The sequence below is a fragment of the Ambystoma mexicanum genome, chromosome 2p (assembly GCF_040938575.1).
Source record: "Ambystoma mexicanum isolate Mex_15411 chromosome 2p, UKY_AmexF1_1, whole genome shotgun sequence".
Classification (NCBI taxonomy): domain Eukaryota; kingdom Metazoa; phylum Chordata; class Amphibia; order Caudata; family Ambystomatidae; genus Ambystoma; species Ambystoma mexicanum.
In genome coordinates this window covers 901,205,300-901,227,564 of record NC_090923.1, presented here as the reverse complement: position 1 = coordinate 901,227,564, position 22,265 = coordinate 901,205,300, and positions in this window count along the sequence as shown.

Below are 22,265 nucleotides of genomic sequence, written 5' to 3'. Positions count from 1 at the left end.
GGAATAGGGACAGCACTTTGTCAAATACCTTAAAGATATGATTGCAGGGCAGGGTCTTCAAAGGGGAAAATGGAGACACTTGGTCTTAGGTGGACAGGTGTTGATAGTTGCAAGAACAAGTGGAGTTGTAAACTCACTGTTGAGTTGTAAACTCACTAACATGCTGGTGTACTTGCTGGCCCAAAACCTAACCTAAATGGGAGAAAGTGATAACAGTGCATTGATAAGGGAGACGTGTTTGGATGGATTATGATTGAGTGTGATAAATATTGCAAATATATTCAGGGCAGTCCCAATAACCTGCGTTGGTCTTGCTGGTGTAGCATAACATTTTTATAAGTCGACTTGGTGGTGCTGGTGACTTGGACAAACACTTTCATTCTCTTGTCATCATATTACTTCATTGCTTTTATTTCTTATGACTATCAAAGATTGAGGATTGTTAACATTTACATTGAAACAAAGAAGCAACATGTGAAGAAATAATAAGAATAAGACATCCAATCCTCCTTATAATGCAAGTACTGAGTATTCGGTATTGTGACTTTAGATTGTGTGCCTTGTTGTTTGGGAACATATGAGAAAAACTTGAAATTCGTTAGGAAAACTAAAAACTTGAAATGAAATAGGCTAACTTGAAATAATTAGAAAGTAAGAAATTCAAAATTATTACATACATATATTTTTTATTGAACATAATGGGCCTCATTCCGAGTACGGCGCTAACCAATGGCGCTATTAACGCCTTGGTTGACGCCGTACCCGGACCGGCAGCGCCTTGGTGGTTGGCGGAATTACCGCCCCATTCCAAGGTTGGCGGGGCGGTAATTCCCCAATCCCCATTTACCCTTCCCCATTCCCATTCTTGCCCCATAGGGCATAATGGGAGTGGGGAAGGCGTCAATTACGCCACCGTAAATTACGGTGGCGTAATTAACATCAAGGTCCCTTAGCGCCATGGTATTTAACGCCTGCTAAAAGCAGGTGTTAAAAGCACCATGGCGCTAAGGGAACTCGGAGTATGGCGGTAAGGGATTACCGCCACCGCTCTCGTTAGCGGTGGCCGCTATCCCTTACCGCCATACTCGGAATGAGGCCCAATATATTTTATTAAAAATGAGATTTAGAAAAACTTTTTGGGAGGTATACACAAACTATACAGAGTGCTACTCTCGGTAAAAATCCTGTGTATTGTCTGGAGGCACTGGGAAATTGTTCATGGATGACTCAAACAGCACAGTCAGGTATGAACGAATGCCGAATCCCAGTCTTCCATGAATCTACCAAGTAAACACTTATTAGGGCACAAGCCTGTACCATCTGTTTAAAAGATAGAGACTTAATTAATCGAATCATGGCATTATCTTTTTTGACCCATCTTGAAAAACAAGGAATTCAAAAGCTATTCAATACTTTGTGAGTAAAGTAGTCACAGTCCAATATTTTTTAAAATGGAGGTATTATAAAAATGCACACACAATTTGGAAAAAAAGATAGGAAGATGATTTGGTCATACCTTATAATTGAGAAAAATAACATTGTTGACTCTCAAAATAGAAGATGCAATATTTTAGCATGAACAAAGAACAATACATTTTCAAAATATATATTGTGAGTGAACCCATGATATCACAATGGGCTTGGAGAACAACATAAAGGGCAATAGTGCAAGGTTTGCAGGGATAAAATGGATATACACAAGACTTACTCATTACTAGGAACAGAAGGGCAACTGTTGCAATAGGTTTGTGCATCTGCATTATCAATACAGACTTTGTAAGGCAGGCTGTCCTGAAATCTTGCTGCTGGATCACGCATAATGGTGGAGTTCTTCTTCGGCTACGTAGTCCAAGCAGTCCGAGATTTCTCGGCAGCAAGTGTTATCCACCAAAGTTGGCATTACTTCGTATTGATGGCATCTACAACAAGTGGAAATGTCTTTCATGTGATGAGGATCAGGATCCTGCAACTGATCTTCACCACTTTCACTTGATTCACCATCTTTTCGTGGACTTTCCCCCTTAATCATTTCCTCTTTGTTGTATACCAGCTCATAAAAGAATGCTTGAATTAAGGGCATAATTATTGAGGATTGAAGAAGGAGAAAATCAATGGTGGGGAAGAAAATATGTGGTTATTTAGATAAAAGAATACATTGATGTTTTATTTTAAAATGGCATGTATCAGAAAAGTAAGAGGAGAAGACACAGATTTGTTATTTAAAAAAACCATAGTGCAAAGACCACAGGAATAGGCCAATATTTGGAAGGTTCTCATTGGCACATCAAAACACCAACTAATCTAAGAATATAACTTATATCGTGTTTAGCAAAGACATTTGTCATTTATGTAATAATTATTGAAAGTCGAAGAGCTTGTAGAGAAAAGCCAGTAGAGCTAGTGCAAGTACCTTTTTCAGTTCAGTTTGATGTAGTTGTTAGGTAGCTGAACAGAGCAAAAAGGTCTTGTGGAGCCTCGGAATCAAATCAACAGACACGAACGCACGAGAAACTCCAATGTTGTCTGTTCAGAAAGGGTTTGTTGACTCGTCAATAGATTGTGCACAAAGGAGGTTTGGATCAGACGTGCACTAGCATGGTGACAAGGGGCATAAGCTTAAAGTTGGTGTCTGTTGATGTCAGCTTGAGGGGTGAGTGTTATGATTTACTTGAACTTAGTGCAATTGATCAACAAATAAGGTTATCACAAGATGACGGTTTCAGACCCGTGCAGTTTGCGTGTCTAAATGTCAGAAAACCAAAGGTAAGATTTATTGGAAAGAAATGTGATAGATCGATTTATGCCCAAAATACATGCCCTATTCATTGGAAAAATACAATTCCCAAGAGAACTCCTCCTTTAAGGGGTTTCCCACTTTAGTGCTACATTACAAGGCATGTGTGTTATTGTTGGTTAATACTGCTTCTGTTGTATGTAGTTGAACAACACACAAACATTGTCCAATCGAAAAGAGACGGCAATAGCCAGAATCTACATGCAGTTTTAGCTCTTAGGTGGTGCTTTAGCACCATATATAAGCAGAAACTATTGCATTAGAGTACGGCTAGGGAGAAATGTCAAATGAGGAGGAAAACAAAAAACTTGTAGGTGTTGTTTGTAAATTTAGCCACCCATTGAATGCCCGATGCCATGTTAATCCCTATGGCCAGTCCCACCCACTTCCTGCCCATCCACGCCCAAAACACATCCTTGTAGGAGTTCTTTGAGCTTTCTTTAATCAAGCCTTGCCATCAACACTTAGGGCTTAAAGTGCCTGCCAGTGTTTTTTAAAGCAGTCTTCTGAAAGTTAATGACTTAATTGGAGCTGAAAAGGCACTACTGGTTTAACAAAAATGTCTAATTGAGGTCTGCCTTCACCCACTCATTTTATAAGCACTATGCATGTCCTTCTCTGAAGTCCTATTAAAAACAGGCATTGGCAAAGCCAACAGTTTTGGTTTGTGCATAAGTATTAGGCATTTGCCAGGCACTGCTATTATATGCACCTGTACTCGCACCATTTTCCAACTGCTACCATCAAGGGTCAGTTATTACCACTACAGCAGTGCCTGGTAAATGGCTTTCCCATGCCTACACAAAAGCCAAAACTGTTGGCATTGCCAGTGCTTATTTCTATGACTCTGTTCCAAACCAGTGTGTGGTCTTCCCCAGGCACTCCCTGACCTTTTACCCATCTGATAGCCCAGTCCAGTACCTTGGCCGACAATAATCAGCCGACTCTTTGAGAATTTGAGGCCTCTCTTTGTGTTCACAGTGATCGCATTTAGTAGTGCGTGCATGTTTAATGTTAATGTTAAAGGACATTTGTACCGTGCACTATCACCACCGGGGTGGTCGCCTGGCGCTCTGGTGGCTCTGAAAGAGGAGGGGAGGTTAAATTAGTGGGAGGAAGCAGGAAAAGTGCAAGAGAGCAGTGATGTGCTGTTGGCGGTCTCAGCCCGGTGGGTCCGTTGGCTGGGCCTGGGGTGTTTGCGGCCGGTAGTCGTCGTGTACTGTTGTGCAAGACTATGTGTGTTTTTGTTTTGTTGTTGCAATGTAGTGAGGTTTGTGCAGTTTGTTGTGCTGTAGGTTTTGGTTGTGTTTGGTTTGGAGTTTGAGAGGTGTATGCAGAAAGGGAAATTGTTAGTAGGGTTGGTTAGTTTGCGTCTCTATCCTGAATTGAGGCGCTCGGCTTGCGTAGTCTCCCCTGATGCGGCTCTGTCCTGATCTGGGTCCGACTGGTATACAAGGTTCCTTACTCCTCTGGCCCCCACCTCAAACATGCTCTCTCATAGCTCCCCTTATCCTCCCTTCATACTCCTGTGGCCAGTGCACCTGCCAATGTCAACCTCTCGGGCAGTGTGGTGATTGCCAATATCTCGACAATTCCACACTACTGTGGTGCCTGGCGGTAACTAAGGGGCGGGTCAAGTGTTGGTGGGATTGTCTGGGATAGTGGACTCAGTCTTCGTGCGTGCCGCCTGTGTTCCAGTCTATCCGGTGTCACCCGTCCAGGTGCCGTGGGAGCTACCCTCTCGGGTCGGGGATGTCTGTGTCCTTTCCGGCTTATCGACTCACTCTCCAGCGCCCCTGCAAGATACACTCTGCCTATAGACGGCTTTGTTTCTTGTACACACGTTGATGGCCTGCATGTAAAGAGGATTACAAAAGTAGCTTTTCTCCCTTAATCACCGGTGCAGTATTTTGGGCAGTATTTCTGTGTTCACGTGCCATCCTTGATTTCCGTTTTGTCTCTGGTCATCTTGTTCAGAAGGGTCAGTGGGTGCTTTCCCCATGAATGTATTTAATCCTTTTTGACATGGTGGAAAAATGTACATCTATAAAGTGTTTTGGAGTGTCTATGTAGAACACCTTTAAAGTAATGCAACTTGCCAGAGGCATAGACAGGGTAGCGCCTGAGCGGGCAAGCCCACCCAAAATCTGTAGATGCCCACTCAGCAGCACTGCGTAAGCATTTCCAGATGTTAATATCAATGCAGTGGTTAGACAATCCCGGCTACGCCTGTCTTGCACAGAAAGATGTATTCTGTATATTGTTAGCTTTGGGGAATGTAGTCGCTACGTTTTGTCAGGATTCCATTTTCTGGAAGGAGGGATGTGGTAGTGACAGAGTGCATTACTTGTTTTAGAAGGAAGGGTGAGGGGAAAGTTTGCAAGTGGGGCTCTGAGAGGGATTCGACCATCCGCACGGGAAGAGTGCGCTGTCCTGGGCTTTTTTTGTTTGGTTAAAAGAATGAATGATGGGAGATCAACCTCCGAAAATATGTGGGGCCATACCCCCATATATTTTCCATACTCACTGCACAGCAGAAAAATAGTCATGTACTCTGGGAGGACACAGATTACCAGTGCCGTTCTCCCCTGTTATGTGTAGCTGACACCTGACAGCCGTGGGTGCATCAAAAGCCTTTGGCAGTGGGCAGCCTGATTAGAACTTCAAGGTCCCATGGATTTGCATCTCCATTGTCAAATCTTGCTGGTGGCGGAGAATACTGAAGAATGTTAATTAGCAGGCCTCAGGGAAGGGCTGCGTGCAGGAAGTGACAATGGAGACCAGACGCCAACACCTCTTTGTAATGCAATGTGTCAACTTGGTACTCCTTGGTATGAAAGGGCAGTGAATGTTCTGTCTGGATTCACTCCTTTCAGAGCAGGGAAGTATGTGAATTGTAGGAGACGAAGTTCCGCCTGCAACCCCCTACTTCAAAGGAGGCCCATGTTGTGATCAAGGGCTGCATAGGGCTCAGTTAATTAGGGAGACACTTTGATGTACAGCAGACAGGAAGATGGGTGGGACTTAGAAGTATATGTTGTCATCCTTCCTTTGCCTGTTGCCAAGTGCTCTGATTCTGACCTGAAGCATCACTGAAGATTGTTGTCTGGAGAACCAGGTGTGGCTCACTTAAGTTAGGCTTGGCCTACACCAATCCCTGGGCCCCGTTTGGCTTTAAAAGAGGGCTAAGCCCCTTACTGATCAGATCATCTGAAGACTTCGAAAGGAGTAAGAGCAAGGACTCATTTGGACCTGAGCTGAAGGTACAGTTTACCTTACATCCTCCACCAGTGAAAGAAGGCCAGGAGTAACAAGAGGGAAGCAGGATCCTTCCCCTAAACATCTCCCAGAGAAAAGATGGAGATATGGGAGAGAATCAGAGGACCCGTCCAGCAGCTCCAGAACCGGTAAGACAGCCAGCACACAGTGTGCCCTGCTAGGTTCTGACAGCAAGCTTCCTAGGTGGGAAGTGCCAGATAGTCTCTGGACAAAGGACAAGGCTGTTGTCTGTTAACACCCTCCTGAGCTTTGGGCCATCCATCTTCAAAAGACATGAACCCTGCGAAAAAGCTAGGAGGAGTGCCACACAAGCATCATCCAGTGTCCAGCTTTTTAAGGACAATTTCGAGACAGTTGAGTCCTCAAACCACATCCGGCTGCACCGCTGACTGTTGCCACGCCAGAGTCACCAGAGTGGTCCGAAACGTCTCAACCAGCATTCCAGATGCACCAACCAGCACAGAGACAATGATTCTTGGCCCCGAGCCTGCAGACGTCAATCCCGCCTCGCTTGCCGAACTGCCTGCTGCCTGGTACCCGCAGCTGTCTCCCGCCACTAAGTCTGTCTCAAGGGCTGCTAAGCGCCCTGGAACCGCCTCAACGCTGTCGAGCACCAAGAACTCCTTCAGCACCAGGTACAGTGTGGTTCTGCCCCCCTGGTTCTTCTCTGAATGCCTCTAGAGACAGTTACAACACTTTTCTCCCATTGGTGCAGAAACCAAATAATCTTGAACTGTAAGACTGATTACTTTACCAACTTCCCTCCTGTCAGTATCCAGAGTGCATCCCTTTCCTTTGTGAAACTGTCTGTCCTCTGTGTTCCTTTACAGTGAGGGTTGTAATTGTAGTGTGCTAGAACTGTCTGTTATAGCAATAATAAAGTAGATATTTGTATACAACCTTGACTGGACAGTCACTTTATCATTGGGTAATAACTGTATTCTTGCTGTGTTGCAACTAACCAACGATCCACAACCATGCAGAGATAAGCCTGTCGTTCCGTCCATGTTACCAAAAATTGGAACAGGAGGTCTTATAAGTCACTTTTATTCCAATCTGTTCAGATCCCTTCTGGTGTACTAGAGGTGTGGGGTTGACAGATGGTTTAGAAACCGATATTCATCCCTGGACCACTGGTGCCCTGGAGGTTGATTCATCACAGGCTCGACCCTTGGACCAGAGTTCGATCACCTTTTTAGCTAGGCCATGGCATTAGAAGAGAGAATCACTCATTGGCATATTATTCTGAGACATCATCAACATTACCAAAAGTGTGGGTTCTCTGTGCCCTGGCATTCCTTTCTTTAATCCTTTCTCTCCCTCTCCTCAGTGAGCATAAATCCGAAACCAACGTTTCAAAGGATGTGCTCCAAAGCTGCAAGGTGCATACAGTGACCTCGCCCATTGACCTGCTTTAAGGGAGGGCTGCATTCCATGCTGTGTAGAGAAACGGGCCGTACAGACTGATGCTACTAGCTGCATAAGAAAAGAGCCTGAATTCTGCTATTCATCCAAGAGCCCAAACCAAAGGAAATGTAATTACGTATATTGAAGAAACAACTGTGTGCTAACACGCCAGCTTTGAGTAGTTCTAGATTTCTTTTGAAATTGGTTTTAATGTCTCCGTTATGGCTACACTTTAACAACTACCATGTTGTGCATGATTTACAGGATGCATTTAGACCAGGAGAGAGTACACGGTCACTAGGCCCGGGAGGATAGTTCAGCGGCAACGTGCTCGCCTTGGAAACAAGACAACAGGAAGCAACACAGGTTCGATCCTGGAAACCTCTGGGTTTTAAGCGCGTTATAAATACACAACTAAGACATATTCAGGTAACAGCGCCTCGATGCCCCCAGGCTGGGTGAGCGCTTCAAAAATGCAAACAAATAAAATAAATAGGCCCTATCACACAATTGAAGTTATGGTATATATTTACAGTATCAATGTGATGATAATTTATAACCAAAACAAACGGAGTGATGGCTGGAAAGTTTCAAATTAATCTTAACCTCTGACATTGCTTTGGGCAATCCTCCAGACCATTGGTCCTCAGCCTGCCAGGACATTAAAGAAGAGGAAAGACCATATGCAAATCAGGTTTGGTCCCACCCCAGAAGGGGCAGTCCAGCCCGAACTGCTAGGTCACATCCCTTCTGCACAAAACCACAACAGGCATGTTTTGGCCTCGTTGTGTGTCATCAGTGAGGTGCAGTTTGGGCCTCTAGGCCCACCAGGCTCGGGACTGACGTCTGGGCATATCCATCCCACTTGAAGTGACTAAAGGAAGACAAAAGGGGTGATGAGTGAAAGGTTTTTGATGAAGCTTAACCACTGGCATTGCTTTGGGTAACCCTTCAGCCCATTGTTCTTCAGCCTGCCAAGACGCTGTAGAAAGACCCCATGCAAATCGGGTTTGGTCCTACCTTCCCTTACTGTAATGGCTGGGCAGGATGAAGAACGATGGCCCAGTGCAATGACAGAGGTTAAGATCATTGATAACCTTACAGACATCACTTCTTTTGTTTTTCTAATTTAGCACCGTAAGTCCCTGGTGGCATTTGGGATACGTTCACTGTCTTGAACCGTGACAGCAATAACATATAACTTATGGCAATGAAATACCCGGCAGTAAATGAATGCATGTAGCTGGTAAGAAATCAGGAGTAATAACCAGCCCACTCACAACTCATCATATCTCACTAGAAGAGCCACTACTACGTCTAGTGACGCTCTAATTGTCAAAGAGCCGGGTGATTATAGTAGGCTCAGGTGCCAAGGAGCAATACCCCCTAATTATGCAAAAGAGCATCATTGGAACTGGGTTTCCAGATGTGGAAATGGTCAGGGAGCCCCTATGAAGAATTGAACAATGATTCGGATCAGAGTTATAGAAATAAGGGGATGAATGCAGGTGTTGTCGAATGGTGTCTGTTGTGCATTGGGACCTTGGTGTGTGTTGTTCAACTGCATACAGCCGAAGCAGCAGTAACCAACACTAACACAAAGGCCTTGAAATGCACCGCTAAAGTGGAAAACACCTTAAACAAAACACGCTTTTCAAAGTATGATTCACAAGCTGTCCCCTTTAGAGGCAAAGAAAAAGATGTATTCCAGGTGGTGAGCGCTCATCCCATTTATTAGGCAAAAGAAATCTTCAAGTATGCTTTTTTAAATCAGAAAATATTAAATGTCAGCTACAACTTTAAGACATGATACCCATGATATATATTTATTAAATAGAATATATATATTCATCTGATGTCTTAATATGTGTTGTGTTAGACACCTGTAGTGCTAGGGTGGCTAACAGGCACAATCTAAATTGTTCAGTAACTTCTTGAAGCATTCTGTGGACAGGTTCACTGGCCACAGTTGTGTGCAATATTTGGGAGTTGCTCCGTTCCTGATGGGTGGGTGAACACTATCAACAGTGCAGATGGTGGAGATGTGGGCGAGTGTAAACCCTACTTGCAAGCACTTGGCATGCGACCTGCTCTACCAGCCTGCATATGCATGTATTGCCTGTGTACATTCCCCGCCCGCGACTCCACTTACCCTTATTGATATATATTTTGTCTGATAATTGAAATGTATGAAAGAGCTACCAGTATGTGCAGCTACTCAGTGCAAAACATGGCCATGACACCTCAATAAATTGTATTCTTGAAAAGCTGCACTGGCTGTGGCAAAGCCATTCACAGTAGGCATCGATAATGTCTTAAAGGAATGGTTCGGTAAAAAATGTTTAATTCCCCTACGGGTTGGCCATGTGTTTTTAAGGCTAAGTCGCTCGATTTTAGAAAAATTTCCTATGGACCTTACCCGAATTTTCGTCCATTAAACGCACGCGAAAACAGGCATCAGGGAGCTGCCATTTTGTGATAATCCTATCACTTGCCGCATCGCCCTGGCTGACCTGCTTTTGCGGCACTAAATCATATCCCCCGCCCCTGAGCCTGACATTATCAAAACATTCATATTCCCCGCCTCTCTCCGTGACGTTACTGTGCTGCGTAGGCAAACGCGCCCAGTCGTCTTCTACGCGCATTCACACAGAACCCGGAAACCAACACAGATCAACTCACAACACAGCGCGCCACAATTCGGAATATGAAACTACTTTAAAATCAAACAGCAACACGGTACATTTGATAAAGTACATTTATTTGACGTTAAATGTTTATAGAATATTCAGCAATTGCCATATTAACTCAGAATGCCATTTATTTTCTTTTATCTCTAGCCGCAAAAACTGTTCCGTTTTATCGTGAGTCATGCGCTGTTCCTTTATGGTACACAGGGTGTTAGTTTTCGTTAAAAGAAGCACTTTGGTCGCACGGTTAACCGCAAGGCTGCTCCATCAACTAGGCACTAGGCCAGCGTAAAGGTTGATATGTTGCTTCCAGCCGCTACTACCGCGTAAGGGCGTATGGGCCCTTGGCGATCGTCCCATAAAATCGTCAAAGTGATGCAGTTGTTGACAAGAAGCTGCTGGTTGAAGAAGCCGTCTGCCGGGGTCTGAAACTGGTGGCAGTAGCAGTAGGGTAGGATATACCTGTTTTGAAAACATAAAAATTATCGCCAGCCGATCTATTAATATTATTCATTTTATTTATTACGGCCGATCTGAAACTATTTGCTTGCAAGGATAGTGCAATGGAGTATGTTCGGCTCTAAAATCAATGCGAAAAGTAACAAAATAAATCGAGGTTAGCACACAATGAGAAACGACTGTTTGTCTACATGCGTGTGGAATATGGACCTGCATGCCCATGTGCCCGCTACAAGGACGATCCCACAAACGTTTTCCTAGCTCTTCATTCATTCATTTATTCATGCATCCATTCATTAATTCTTCATTCCGGTATAAAAGCGTCTAAAGAGTTACTTACATTATATTTGCAATTTCCATTGTGTCTCTGCGTAATGCAGTCCGTAAATCCCACGGTGCTCTTGACAACGATTTTTCGTATACTGAACTAACATGAAACTCGGTCTAGTTTCAGAATTTTCTGCCTTATCGTCTCGTACGTTATTGCACCCCCCCCCCCCCTTCAAATTAAGTTCTTTCGGCATGGTCCCTGTCTCTCAAGGTCAAAAAACAATAGAACCTTATACTGCCAGTGCGAGTTGTGGGCCTCTTCAGGCCGCGAGCTGAAAATCAAAGCCGCTGACCTTCACTAGAAATGAGCATACATTCTTTCTTTGCAACATCCCGTAGTAAAGCCATCTGTGAGAACTTGAAGTTTCGAATCCATCTCTGTACTGCACCTCAATGTGCAAATGCAAACTGGCTTCTCTCCCATCTGCAACGGCTCGCTTGGCGCTTTCTAAGGCCCCCAATTTTGTCCTCGTTGTCTGCGAGCTTTGCAGCCCCAAAGAACCATAACTATGGAGACATTTAATTTTTGGGGGAAGGTCAGGGAAAGTATAAAGTACCCGAGGAGTTGAGTTGAAAGTGAGATTTATTGTTTGTTTGTTTTATTATTTTCAATACGCAAGCCTCCCCTCGGTTAACAGTGCGCAGCATTTACATAAGATTGCGAAAATTAGTTACATCAACAAAAATATATACATACACATATAGACAAGGTCAGCAATATGAGGTGAATAGAGAGAGAATTCAAAGATGACACCCAGGTTGTTCCCCACCCAGGATGGTGAAGGTAGTGTTTAGGGTTAGCATACTTTGTATGTACACTGTACAATAACATTTATTTACAAAAAGACAATAGTATTACAATTATTTAAACCGGGATTTGTACTTCACAACCAGCTCTCCTTTGGGTGGACATGGCACAGTGGCAATGTTTTGTGGCAATGGATCAGTGCTCTGCACAGAAACGTTCAAAATTCCATATCTGTGCTTCTCTAATACAGCAACAATAAGGCTTTTGACAAAGTCGAACTCCATTTCCTCATAGACTGGTTTGATCACCCATTGCTTACCTCTTTTTGAAAAGGCCTTAGTGTAGCGAGGCATCCTTACATTACCCGCAGTCCTAGATTGTTCACGGCCGAGATTCTCGTTATGGGCCAAGACGGCAAGTAGAGTCATATGTCTCATGCCCTGTATGCTGAAATGCAAGCGCTTTGGCCTGTACTTTAGGCACATATTGTGGAACACCTCCAAACCTCCTGTGTGACAGAATTCTGTCAGTCCCTTCAAATCTCTTGATAGAGTTTTATCGGAAACAATCTTTTCAATGGCTTTGTGTGTTGGTGAAGATGGAATCAACCACTTCTTCTTCCGTGCCTCCACTGGGGACAAAGGGCCATGTTCACATTGGTGGAAATGTAGGTTTTCTGACCAGCGGTGCACGTTGGTACAGTCGTGCATCAGAGACCGCCATTTTTCAAGTAGTATTTCCACTGACCCTTCACAAGTTTTGGAGCTCCACCAAAGATGGTTGCTGATAGACTGGGACCACTCTGAAATACTTTCCAAACCTTTTTTTTCCCTGCAGCCGAGATTTTCTTATTTATTGATTTAGCAAGATGCCATACGTCAAATTGATGTTTAATATGTGGGAACTGCTCTCTCATTGTCTTGGCAATTGAAACGTGTCTGTCCGTGTCTATGAGGTCGATGTGCATTCCCCTCGATTGTAGATATTCCACTGATTTTATAAATCCTAGTTTCTCCATGGCCACTGAGGATGTACATTGTGTTACCTGCACGACCACCGAACTCACAATTTTCTTACTATCCATGTCCTGAAAGTGGTGGGTGCAGTACTTGACAGAAAATCCAGGGCTGTCGCACTGTCCATCGCCGGCTAGCCTGAATCGTTTGCCTTCGAATGTACTTGCTACAGACAATTGTTCAATTTTCCAAGCATCACTAATGGCCGGAAACAGATAATCATGTTGGTATTTGTAGTACTGCGTTTTTGAAATGAAATGGAGACCCACAAACTGAAAGAAAGACTTTGGGCCTCATTACGACCCAGGCGGTAAGTTACTGCCTGGGCCGTGACTTTACCACCATGGCGTAAACTACGTTTACGCCATGGTGGTTGGCGGACTTACCGCCCCATTCCGACCTTGGCGGGGCGGTAAGTCCCCATTTACCCATTTACCCTTCCCCATTCCCATTTTTGCCCCATAGGGCATAATGGGAGTGGGGAAGGCGTTAGTTACGCCACCGTAAATTACGGTGGCGTAATTAACTCCATGGTCCCTTAGCGCCATGGATTTTAACACCTGCTAAAAGCAGGTGTTAAAACCTCCATGGCGCTAAGGGACCTCGTAATCAGGCGGTAAGGGTCGGCGCTGTTTACGCTGCCGTAAACCCCTTACCGCCTGGGTCGTAATGAGGCTCTTTAACTTTCTAAAACTGGACCCACTAAAAAGTGATGCAACTGCACACAGTAGATTGCCTGCTGGCAGTTTCCCCAGCATCGGTTGTGCAGACCATGAGAACGTATGATTTAATCTACAGGCGGCATTTTTTTTGACGTTACTGCCTTTTTTTTGACGAGTGACATGAATCAATGGCTTCCCACATACTTTCCCTCTAACGGAATGCCCACATTTCAGCATACTTTTAATATTCATCAAACAACTGTCGAATACTATATATTTGCCCTCTTTCATTAGACTGTCATCCGGCGTCAAAGTTGTTTCGGCCTGTGACGTTGAGGACATATCACCACATTTGAAAGAAATATCGCTGCTATCAAGTTCTGATGCGTCGGTGAATGCTGCTACTGGTTCATTCTCTGACATTTCAACATCTGCTACTTCAACATTGATGGGAGAACACAACAATGTCGACAGCTTTTTTGGTGGCAATTTTTTGGCGGGTGTAGATTGTGTGAATTGATCTGCGACTACTTTAGAGCTATCTTCAATACATCCAGTATTATGTTGTTGTGGTGGTGCGGTCGCACTGTAGCAATGGTCCAATACAACTTTGCTGGATTCTCCGGACACATTCATTTCATGTTCTGGCCATTGGACATGAGCATCTCGAGTCTCAACACGCGGCGTCTGAATTAATAGTTCCTCCATAGTGTAAATGGTCTAGCAAGCAACATCTCTCATTCGCTTCACTGTCTGTGTATGTATAGTTCAGACACCCACGGGTAACTAGAGGACAGATTGGAAAAGGGATGTTCAGTTTAAACACAAGATAAAGTATTGTACAATTGACTGGAAAAAAACATAAAATAGTCCCCAGCACAAAAAAATTCTAAAGTTATGAACTGTTTGTAACTAAACTTATTTTTGTTCCTTTTCTTTGCAACTTTTTTGACTCGACCTTCAACATCTGCACGCTGTAGCTCCGATTAGTTTCCGCATCTCTTCCCTTCCTGTTCGCTGCAACGACTATATTTTCTGTATCCGCATAGACAGCACGGAATGAGGCTCCATCGACTCCCTGAAACATAGTACTTTCATTACTTTGTATCAAAATATTGTTAGCATAAAACACATGCGAGGATGAACACACAGGTACATCTCAATAGCCAAACACGATTTAAACATTGTGTGGAACAATCAAATGACAAGTATTCGAGCTCTGATGACCTAGTTCGATGGAGCTGTCATTATCCATACCTCTGGCTCTGCATGGACTGCCACGAATGATTGTATTGAAGAGGATGCATCAGCAACTCCCTGAAACACAGTACTTGCGTTAGTATGGTTTTCAATATTGTAAACATACACACACTTGCGGTCGACGGCACAGGTACATCTAAAGAGATAACCACAAATGATGCTTTGTCTAAAAGAATCAAGGAATATTTAAATATGATCAGATTTAATCGACTTATTTGTCCGATTTCTTTACATCTGCATCATCTAAATGGGATGTTGTGATTGTAGTGGAAGCTCCATCGTCTCCCTGAAACACAGTACTTGCGTTAATAGGGAAGAAAGTATAGCAAATGGAATCACGTTATATGATCACGCTCGATGGAGCTGTCAGTATCCATACCTCGTGCTGCTGAAGAATATCTAGGGATGTTGTAAATGTAGTGCGCACTTCCGAAAGCTGTTGCGCCGATTCGTATCCGCATGGTCCCGCTTCCACTTCACCTGGAATTACTTGATTGTCAGACTCTGCATCAAGTGTGGGTGTTGACGCTTCAACAACTGCCTGAAACATAGTATTTGCATTAGTAAGGATTATAATATTGAAAACATAACACACACTTGGGGTCGACCGCACAGGTACATATCAATGGCTAACCACGAATGAAACATGGTGTAGAACAAACGACAAGTGTTCCAGTCCTGATGATCACGGTCGATGGAGCTGTCAGTATCCATACCTCGTGCTGCTGAAGAACATCTAGAGCTGTTGTCAATGTGTTGGACGCTTCAGCATCTCCCTGAAAGACAGTACTTGCATTAGTATGGATAACACTAATTATAACTGAAAACAAACACCAGGGGACGACAACTAAGGTGTATATCAATTGGAAAGCACTAACCAAACAATTGGTAAAATAATCAGACGATACATAAAAACTATTACTTGACATGCATAAAACAAGTCTGTAGCGGAATAGCCAAGTCAGATTACCTGATACGCGCTAGAAGTGGTTGATAACTGCGAGCACGTCACGGAAGTAGAATGTTCTTGCTTCAGATTCAAGGGATAGTCAAGCAGTTGTAAAGGTAAATTATTGTTTGATAATGAAATGCCAATATTTAAAATTGCCATGTAAGGAGACAGAATACTTGAGTAATGCTATTGAAAATGCGCAATATAGCACAGTTCCCTGTGCCCATATATAGATTTCGTTTGTGGGTTATGAAATCTAAAAATAATATATTGATAAATGTCATTATTCTAAACACTATACCCTCATATCAATGTCGAAAGTATTACAAATTGGAAACAACACCTAAAATATCAATTAATCCATTCGGCTACCTACACACTACAGCGAGGCCTAAAGCTAAAAACGGACACTTGACTCACCAGTGGCGGAATGTGGACGAATAGAGTGGGAATAGCGTTTGCGAGCAATTTTCGTGTTGTTCGCCGTTTATTCTTCTTTGTTACCCAAGATGTGGCGTACAAGTTCGAGGAAAAGTGCCGGCTGCAGATGAGGAATCAATCACCCCTCTTGTCCTGTGATACTTCTTGGACTCTACTTTCAAGCTCATCCAGTGGATATCTGCAATGTCTGACCCATTCTCTTATTCGATCAACAGTTTTCGGGAACACATGCATTGTAGTGCCTTCAGATTTAGCATGGGTCTTCGAAGGGCAACCGCTAATCGAACAGGCAGGCATTGTTGAAAATTCTGAAAAGTAAATATCAAGATTATTATAAAACCTTGATGAATAAAAATGTCATAAAAAAGTAAATGAACCATACCATGTTCAATGCAAGGTTTGTTTTGTTCGCCGGAACTATACCAGTTCATCATGTGCGGCTTAGTATTTGCATAAGTTACAGAAATGTTTTAAATGATGTGACTAAACTCTGAACATGTGACTCGTCCCTTGGATGTTCTGTCTTGCACGAAAAGGAAACATGCTTACATTATAGACTGGACCCCCGAAGGATGCAATTCGATGACAATTGACACAGATGAAAATAAATAGATCTATTGATAGCATAACAATTGAAACTCGTCAATAGCAATGAGACCAATGACCATAGCACTATTGGGTACTGTAATCGCAAATAGATAGAAATGTAAAAATGTCCAAAATATGACTAGGATACATGGCCTTACCTTGACCAACAAATAGTTGGATTCAGCAGGCCGAGCAGTATGTTGCAGGAGAACAGGTAGATGGCCACAGGTAGCACACTGACGAGTTTGCTCGAAGCGGTCACAGGTAGCACGACGACGAGCAGATTAGCATAGATCTCAGTGCTTCTCAGGTCGAAGGTTCAGGAGTTGACTTGCAAAGCACAAAGATGTTCTCATGAACCATATCAAGTGGTTTATAAAGTATTAGAAACAGGGGTGTGTTTGTGAATGAATGAAGTGTATGTGTCGTGGTATTATGTGGTTTGCAGGGGGACGGCCTGCCTCAGGGGAGGCCTGCCTGGAGACACGGGGTCTGAGGAGGCCATGTGAGCGATGGCCCCTGGGCGTGGGATACCTTTTGAAGTGTACATGCTGTTTGGCACCTTGGCCGTTTGCGCCCGTGACATCCCCCATGCCAGCGCTCATCCCCGGGTGCGAACCGCCTTTGATAGAGGGGGTGGGATGGATGGGCCTGGGGCGTGCAGATAAGGCACAGGAAGACTGCTGAATGGAGACACTCATGTGGATTGCAGGGGGGCGGCCTGCCTCAGGGGAGGCCTGCCTGGAGACACAGGGTCTGAGGGGGCCATGTGAGCAATGGCCCCTGGGCATCGGATACCTTTTGAAGTGTACATGCTGTTTGGCACCTTGGCCGTTTGCGCCCGTGACAGCCCCCCATGCCAGCGCTCATCCCCGGGTGCGAACCGCCTTTGATAGAGGGGGGTGGGATGGATGGGCCGGTGGGCGTGCAGATAAGGCACAGGAAGACTGCTGAATGGAGACACACTTATGTGGATTGCAGGGGGGCGGTCTGCCTCAGGGGAGGCCTGTCTGGAGACACGGGGTCTGAGGAGGCCATGTGAGTGATGGCCCTTGGGCGTGGGATACCTTTTGAAGTGTACATGCTGTTTGGCACCTTGGCCGTTTGCGCCCGTGACAGCCCCCCATGCCAGCGCTCATCCCCGGGGGCGAACTGCCTTTGATAGAGGGGGGTGGGATGGATGGGCCGGTGGGCCATCAGGCCCTTCTCATCCTTTACTTATCAGTAGAAACTCGGACCAAGTGCCTCCAGTAGTGGGTTTGCCCCTTGCCCTTATGTGATGTTAACTTTGGTTGACATTCGCGTAGATGGGACCACTGAGCAGGGCACGGGGTATCCATTTTTGTACCCCCTTTCCACTCCATCTTGGTGACCAAGCCTCACTGCACAGAGCACATGGCCCCCACCCTCGTTCCCACTCTGACTGGAAAACTCCAGAGGTATTTGCAACAGCTAATAAATGTAACACATCACTCTTCCTCTGAGATCACTGTCCTGCATGTGAACCAGCCTGAACTAAGCATATAGCTCGTTCATCTCCACAAACGTGTCCTTGCCCACGCACCCTCGCCAGTGGAAACTTACTGCCATTCTGACCCTGTGTACCTGCAAGGTATTCTCTTCATGTGCCAGACCCCGGACCACGCCATGATGCTAACCTAGCAGATCCCCAACTAACATTAGACCCCTACTGCAGTATATCGTTGCCTATCAATAACAAATGCCACATACCGGAGATTCTTGTGAGCACAGACCCACACTTCAAACAGTGTATTATAGTGGTCAAGACCCTTAACCTAAGGCCTGTATAATCCAATGTTGATTGATAGTATAGATATATGTGTGACTTTTATAGAGACATAACCGACTGAAAGACTTTGAACAAGTGTTATTTAGTGAATGCATTATTGAGAATATATTATGTTAGCTTAGATAGTGACCACCCTGCTTCACAGCGACCTGACCTTCACCCATTCGGAGCACAGATGTCTGACGTCCATCCTTGAATGGAGACACACTTGATTCATTTAAAAAAATCGAAACAACTGTTGTTAAAATATATGTGGTGTTTTATTTTGTATCTTATTTTGATGACACAAAAATACAAGACTTTACACATTGTACAGGTCAGGTTGCAGCACAGCGAGAGAAAATCCCCTGTACTGACCGCTGTCACTCGGGAAAGTTTCTCTTATGGCACGAACGGCACAGGCGGGTATCACTCTTCGAAGGCGGTGTCCAAGCCTCCCGTGAAGCCACCATGTAAAGGAACGATATGCCACCAGCCGGTACCACCTGTGAAAAAGAATGATACAAACTGTTTTTAAATGAACAAGATAAGTTTAATAAATGTTTGTTGTCAATGACAATTCTTGTAACTAATGGCATTCTGCTCGGACAAATGCTATCTAGACACTGCACACTATTGAACGACTTTCAAGCGTTACAATATGTATATGTAATTTTGGATATAGTAGAAGACCATGAAATAGGAGTGGCATGACAAGCATAGTATACTTACTCGTTACTCGGATTACGAGGACGAACAGTTGCGCGAAGTTCGTGCATAAGCACCATCATTATCCTCAACACGGACCGTGTGAGGCAGGCTGCCCTGAAGTCTGGCAGCTCGGTGATGCATTGCGGTCGTGGCTCGCCTTCCGAAATGTAGACCACGCATCCCGGGTTTTCACAGCAGCAGCAGTTCTCATCCTTGGTTGGCATTAGCTCGCACCGATTGCATGTGCACCAGGTGGAAACACTGTCCATGCAACTAGGTCCAGACTCTTCAGCTGTTGAATCGTCCTCCCAACTGCCGTCCGAAGCCCCATCGTTTTCGCGTGTTTCCCTTTCCAGTAGTTCCTCCTCGGTATACTCGGGCTCGTACATGTAGGGCATTATTGTAGCCATTGTGTGTTAAAAAAACTAAAATAATTTATAGCGGTGGTACTGGTATCTGTTCACACGGGCTACAAGCAACGAAGGTAGCTGACCAGAGCACAGAAACGAGTTACAGAATACTCAAAGTAACACAGAGAGAGGAATGGAATCGAAAATCTGCTGCTGTGTGTTGTGAAACGGTCTGTTTATACTTATTGAGGAAAGAGGCGTCCTGCCATTTCCATGGCGACACGTCATTAGCTGAAGCGCAGCGAATGTTGACACGAGACGTGCTTTGGCATTGTGAAATGGGCGGTACGCGTCTGCTGATGACAGGCTCAGGGGCGGGGGATATGATTTTGTGCCGCAAAAGCAGGTCAGCCAGGGCGATGGGGGAAATGATAGGTTTATCACAAAATGGCAGCTCCCTGATGCCTGTTTTCGCGTGCGTTTAATGGACGAAAACTCGGATAAGGTCCATAGGAAATTTTTCTAAAATCGAGCGACTTAGGCTTAAAAACACATGGCTGACCCGTAGGGGCAATAAAACATTTTTACCGAACCATTCCTTTAAGAAACAATGATTGCATTGTTATTTATTTATTTATTGGGTATTTATAATGCGTCTATACACAATGTGTATCACACTTGATCAGAATCGTAAAATTATATCAAAATTAATTTCCAATCTGTCCATGGCCAAGTGAGGATATACTTTTCGAATGCAGTACTTTGCTGATGAGATGTTCTCTTATGTGCATAGCGGACATGCTGGGAGATGCTGTTTCTGTCTCTGAGGTTTATCAGCCATGCTGAGGATTTGTGGTAGCTTCTCAAACTTCTCACCAGCAGGCAGTTTTACTGTTCAGCAGGACAAATAGGGAGTTGTATCTACATGGTCGGTCACACGTTGTTCTTTTTGCCAAAACTACTGGTTCTATGAATGATTGACAAATATTGTTTGCCGACCTTCACTTTCACCAAATGTATTTGTATTGATTTTTCCACTTTTAGTACCACAAAATGCAGGGGGGAGACTCTGTACTCCTTCCTTACTATCCCCACCCTCCACCCCCACGTATACCTTAACCTAATTTACCATCTGTCTGCATTTGTCGGCCAAAAAAGTGGAAAAGAAAATTGGTAAACATACATTCAACGAAAGTGTAGGTTGGCAAAGGTGGGCTAGACCAAAACTACCAGCACGTGTCATTAGTCAGTCGGTCAATGTAGCTTTCTTAAAAGAATTCCATTTAAGCAAAATGTGTTAAAACCCAAATAAACAGGAATTTTAAAAACACACATCATAACAAATTTCACATACAGTCCTAAATAAAACAATAGTCAGCGTATATGCACGAATGTAATACCGTAATATGCACGAATGTAATACCACACTAATTACATATTCAGGCTGATAAACTATCTACAGATTATAAAATAGAAAAATGGTTAACATTTATAATAAAAAAACATTTCCCATCTGACAATTCATAATACGTTAAACAATTAAATTGTACACTCATCTCTACACACATAAAATGGAAATAAAACTCCTTCATACTTTGGGCTATTATAACAATATTACAAATCATAGAGTCAGCTCTAGGCATCATTAGGACAAGAAGCAAAATAATGTGTTTCATGTAATCTCAATATGAGTAACTCGTGCCAACTTCTCTTCAATTTTGTACGAGGGATTAATTATAGCAAGGCATAAGGATACAGAGGAACCTCTTAGACATCTAAGCCAAACCTCATTAGTATGTATAGTTTCCAAGTTGTGAACAAACTTCCCCAGACATTAATACATCCCATTAAAAGATGCTGTAATGTTTGCATAGTACTGGCAGGTTCTATTCTGTTCAGGTAGACCCTGGCGCGTGCCTAGCATTGATAAGACGGGTAATTGATTGAGCCGCTGTGATGGACGAAGCAACAGCAAAAACAGCATCTGCTGTTGTGGAATGTTTACACAGATCAATTGTCTCTGTATTGTGATAATGGCATATTCCTTAAATCTAGGTAATAACCATTGCCTTCTTGGCTAGACAAGACCGGGTACCAGATTAAGAAATGTTTCACATCTTCTGGGTCATACCAGAACACTATGCATTTAGTTTTAAATTGAGGATTCCAATATTCCTAAGTAATGAAGTAACTTCACATATATTTGTTTTCTGTAAAAATGTGCCACTTGGGATAAATAACGTGTCAAAGGGAAATCTTGTGTTATTGAAATCTAAACTTCAGGCAGCCTTCCTTAACCATATCCTCAAGGGATTGTCGACAAGATTCCTTGATCTTCTGTGTATGAAGGTGCTTTATTCCTTTGGGATAATTCCAAAAGCAGCATCAACCCATTTTATACAAATTGAGTGGACATGCCTGGCCCATTGCAATGAGGTCCCCCTCTCGCAATGCAACACATCCAGCATTGCTCTTTTATAAGGTATACGTTATGTTGACAACCACACGCATAGCCATAATAAAAATAGGCTTTAGTTTTCACTGTATACTCCAACCCTAAATGTCCATCCTCCATGTGTAAAGGTATACTGGGTGCGCTATTAGTGAGTGAGACTAACTTTTTATAGAAAATCGTTTTCTCCAGGAATGAATGGCTTAATATTCGAAAACCCCTAAATCTCCATGCTATAGAGTACTCCTGTAATCAGTGGGCCCTAACAATCTTTAAGAATTGTCATGTTGTGCAGTCAGCTAGCCTCGTTATGTGTGAGGGCGGGGGTTTGATGGGA